The 4955-nt window shown below is 39.2% G+C and overlaps 1 pseudogene; it reads left to right on the top strand.

Moving 5' to 3' along the window:
- The first annotated feature begins 349 nt into the window (after positions 1-349).
- LOC122556974 (protocadherin-10 pseudogene) lies at positions 350-4017 on the top strand (annotated as a pseudogene).
- Positions 4018-4955: the final 938 nt, after the last annotated feature.

The raw sequence follows: 4955 nt of genomic DNA, 5'->3' as shown, positions 1-4955 counted from the left end.
GCTCTGTCGAGACTGTGGTGGCCATTGCTGTATCATTATGCACGCCAGACATCAGGAAACAAACAAAAAAAAATCAATCGGCAAAATGCATGCGTGAAAAGCTTTCTTTGAATGCTGAGCAGCAGCATACCGGAATACAAAACAATCGTTCAGTTTTCAAAAACAAAGTGACCCAATCGATACGTAGCTAAAGATTTTGGTCGCATGATGTTAAATACTTGCTCAAATGTAAATTATTCTGAAACAGTCCAGCTTTAAGAAACTTTGTTGCAGTTATTGGTTAAAACTCTTTGCGTCGCTGTCTACCAATTAGGAGTGCAGACGCTGCGAGAGATCCAGCTCTTCTCTCTCCCCCTTTCAGAGAAACGCAAACACAGCTGAAGAAGGGACAGAGGGACAACGAGCGAAAAACAGATGCTGTGATCACATTTGCACTATTCCGCCATTTTCAGCAGTACAAATCTAGTGAATTATTCACATTTCTCGGTTTAATATCAGCGACAGACAAAATTGTGGAGCAACGTTCCTGGGTATCTATTCGCTTGGCAGAGATTTCGATATTTAAATATCAAAATCCAGCCCTGAACAATGGCGAAATCGCGGTGGTGTGGAACGTCCTTTATTTGCCTGCTTTGTGCGTTCGACCTGGTTACGGGACAAATTCGCTACTCTATCCCTGAGGAACTGGAACGCGGGGCCTTTGTTGGGAAGATCACGGAGGATTTAAAACTAGAAGCTTGGGAATTGTCTGCTCATAAATGCCGGCTTGTGGCCAACGAGGGAAAACAGTATATTGAGGTAAATCTGGAGGACGGGAATTTATTTGTCAATGAAAGAATCGACAGAGAACAGATTTGCATGCAAAGCTCTACTTGTTCCCTTTCTTTTGAATTAGAGCTCCATAATCCGTCGGAAATGCATCGAGTTGTTGTGGAAGTACTAGACATAAATGATAATTCTCCTCAATTTTCCAAGGACGAATTTTCTTTGCAAATCAGTGAGCTAATTGCACCAGGGGCGCGGTTTCCTCTTGAGAGTGCGCGTGACCCGGATGTAGGGACAAACACGATCAGCACGTATCAAATCAGTCCAAACGAACATTTCCGTATTATAGTGCAGACCAGAAGTGATGGCAGTAAGAGTGCTGAGTTGATATTGGACAAGTCATTAGATCATGAACAGCAGTCTGCCTTTCATCTGACATTGACAGCTATCGACGGTGGAATTCCTCCCAGATCTGGCGCGGCTCGAGTGATTATTATCGTCGTGGACATCAATGATAATGTACCTTTATTCGATCGTGAAATATACAAGTCGACTATAGCAGAAAACAGTGCTAAAGGCACCTTAGTTGCAACAATTAACGCTGTTGATTTGGATGAAGGTACGAATGCTGAGGTAACATATTCTTTTACCCATCACGTATCCGAAAGAATTCGCGGGTTGTTCACATTGGAACCAAACAATGGAGAGATTCGAGTTGAAGAGGTATTAGATTTTGAAGAATCGCCTGTTTATGAACTTGCTGTACAAGCTGTAGATAAAGCTATACCTGGACTAGCAGGATATGCCAAAGTTATGGTTAATTTAATTGACCGAAATGACAACTTCCCCGTGATAGACGTAACGTCAGTATCCAGCACAGTTTCTGAGGATACTGTACCTGGGACTGTAATAGCTGTCATCACCGTGACAGATTTAGATTCGGAGAAAAATGGGAACGTTCATTGTAAAGTTACTACAGATGTTCCATTTCAACTGCAAAGGTCTTTCAGGAATAAATTTGAATTGGTAACACGCGATCAGCTGGATCGTGAAAGAGTGTCATTCTACAACATATCTCTCTCAGCCTGGGACGAGGGTTCTCCCACACTTTCAACCCATAAAACAATTTTGATTGAACTTTCTGACATCAATGACAATGCACCGAGGTTCACACAATCATCATATAACGTTTATTTGATGGAGAACAACATGCCTGGTGCTTCTATATTTGCAGTTACCGCTTTAGATTCTGATACAGACAAGAATGGTGACGTGGTGTATTCTATTTCGGAGAATAGTATGCAAAAGGGTCCTGGATATGTCACGATTAACTCTGAAAATGGTAATATTTACTCACTTCGCTCCTTTGACTATGAACATTTGAAACAATTCCAGATTTATGTTCAAGCCCAGGATTTGGGCTCCCCACGACTGAGTAGCACTGCCACCGTGCATGTTATTATTTTGGATCAAAATGACAACGTGCCAGTTATTATCTCACCCCTAGTGTGGAACAGTTCAGTACTATTGGAGATTACACCACAGTTAGTACATGTAGGATACTTAGTTACCAAGATAATCGCCACTGATGCCGATTCTGGGCAAAATGCACGGCTTTCCTACCAGTTTTTGGAGGACACTGATTCCAGTATGTTTAGTGTGGGTCATCTATCTGGAGAAATTAGAGCAATACGAAATATTAGAGAACACGAATTCGCTACAGAAAGATTAATTCTCCTTGTGAAGGACAATGGACAGCCAAGTCTCTCCAGTACCGCCACAATCTCCTTTATAATTGTAGCCAATGTTACAGAAAAATCTTCCGAACTAACTGACAAACCAAGATCATCGGAATATTTTTCGGTACCTAATCATTATTTAATTATTATTCTAGGATCAACATCATTTGTGTTTCTTGTTGCCATCATTTTACTCGTCATCTTGAAGTTTAAACAAGACGGAAGTGTTGCTAAAACCTACAACTCCAGTGAACTTTGTCACAAAAGCAACAGTTCGAATGGCAGTTCTTATCATAGAACTGCCCCAAATGAGTCATTAAATTATACTGGACATGTTCAAAATGAAAGCTATCATTACACCATCTGTTTATCTCCAGAATCATCGAAAAGCGACTTTCTGTTTTTAAAGCCCTGTCATCCTACCTTGCCATTCAATGAAACGAATGTCCAGGACACCAACACGATGATTTAACTTAGACAACGAACTTTTCCGTCATCACGCGGATGAAGAATTTACATTAAAGGTTGAAAAATCAGATTCATTTTGCATATTTGATTAGTTGTTTCTCTTGGTATAGAAGGCTTGATAGACTAAATTTATTTCATGTTGTTCCCATACTGCAGCATGATTGTAGTGCTGAATATACCTCCCTCTTTTTCGCAATGCTTGGCAGTGCATGTGGTGTAAACATTCACCTGAAGTCTGACTCAATTTTAAATTTATGCTTCTGTCATTTCCCTCAGTGTTGCACTGTTGGATTAGTTGTTGTATATATATATTCAAATTGTTATTATTATAGGACATAATTTGAATGTCTTGGATGAATTTATCAATGATCGTACATTTTGAATATTTTAGAACTCACGGTGAATTGAAATATTTACCCTTGCAAGTTGTGACTACACTGATTGATTCTAAGTAAACAATTCCCTTGGGTTCTGGGCTAAAACCTGATCAGCAGTTGGAAACAAAAACAGCTTGCTAAAACCAAACCAAACCCTGAAATGAGAGAACTGGCCACTCTCATATCATTGTACAAGTGTTTTAAAAGAAAGACTTAAAAACATTTGCAGATTTACCCAGGCCTATTGGAACTGACCGCATGATCTCTCTGTAATAAAAAAATAACATTATCTTGTTAAACGAGCAGCATTGTCACGAAAAGTGCAAGTACAAATTTGCAGTTGTATAGCCCACACACTGAGTTCCAGTACACGTCAGTATGCACACCTAAATCCCTCAAGAATCTCTCCTGATAAAATCAGAATTTATGCAGAATTAAAATACAGTATAATGTCAACCAGGAAGTTCTTACCCCTCGATTAACATCTTAACTGAAGGCTATACTGTGTCAAATATCATGAGATTCGTCTTAATATTGTGAATTGCTGAACTAAACATAGTTGTGAAGTTTATTGAATCGATGGAATTTGTAAACCAGCTTAATTTATAATGTGTATTCCAATCATAAAAGAGAATTGTTCTGTCAGTGTTATCTGCAGCAAACCTTCACTAACTGGTCATTTCTCGAGGTTGTTTATTTAATCTTTCATGGGAACACTTAAGTGAAATCTTGCCTCAATGGTAAAGTTTTAAAAATCAGAATGATGGAAAGAGTAAGGACAAAATAATTCTGATCCTACCGAAATATCTCTCTTCTGAATAAAGTCAATGCGACCTGAGCAGTGAAAATAAATGTATTAAGCGGAGATGCAAGAAGCTGACATGAAATAACATTCAATAGGCTTTTGCTTAATAGTAGCCCCTAAAAAGGCAGCTCTTAGGTTTGGGGCCAACTTCTGAATTTGCAGGAAAAGGAATCCTCATCGATCCATGTTCAAAACTCATGAATAGTTCCATGTAGGGGTTCAACTTTATTGTGTTCACACTCCGTACTCACATAAAACAGCAGGTCAAATCTTTTTAGTGACAACAAACACCAAATCTCTAATGAAGGTCATTGAATTTATAATGGTTGTTTGGTTTGAATTTTTAATTGGTTTCAACTGTTTAATTAGAGAACACTCTTTTGTAAACAATTGATAATGATGATGAAGAGTAGAGACGTCTGGCCAATTCTGGAAGATGCGATACTTAGGTGAGGAATTTTCATAAGTGTTGTTGACATGTAACTGTTGTCATTAATCACTGAGGGAAATATATCTCATTGGCATGGAAACTGTGGTACATCTTGTCAGGTGGTACTCATTGCATCCACCATGTAATAATGATGGAATAGTTGAATATTTAAGAGGCAGATGGGTGCTGATCAGATGTGCAGCTTTCTCCTGAATGCCCTCAAACATCTTCAGTGATGCTGGAGCTGCATTCATACAGGAATTCGGAATGTACACTCTCACAGAACTGATGCTCGTTCTATATCTGCCAAAAAGCATTGGTGTGGATTGCCAGGAAGTGAATCCCCACCGCTGAATTGCCAGCATTTGACT

Source organism: Chiloscyllium plagiosum, unplaced genomic scaffold (assembly GCF_037043375.1).
Source record: "Chiloscyllium plagiosum isolate Xiang-an unplaced genomic scaffold, Cpla_swu_hap1 HiC_scaffold_16, whole genome shotgun sequence".
NCBI lineage: Eukaryota > Metazoa > Chordata > Chondrichthyes > Orectolobiformes > Hemiscylliidae > Chiloscyllium > Chiloscyllium plagiosum.
This window is presented reverse-complemented; position numbering and strand designations above follow the sequence as displayed.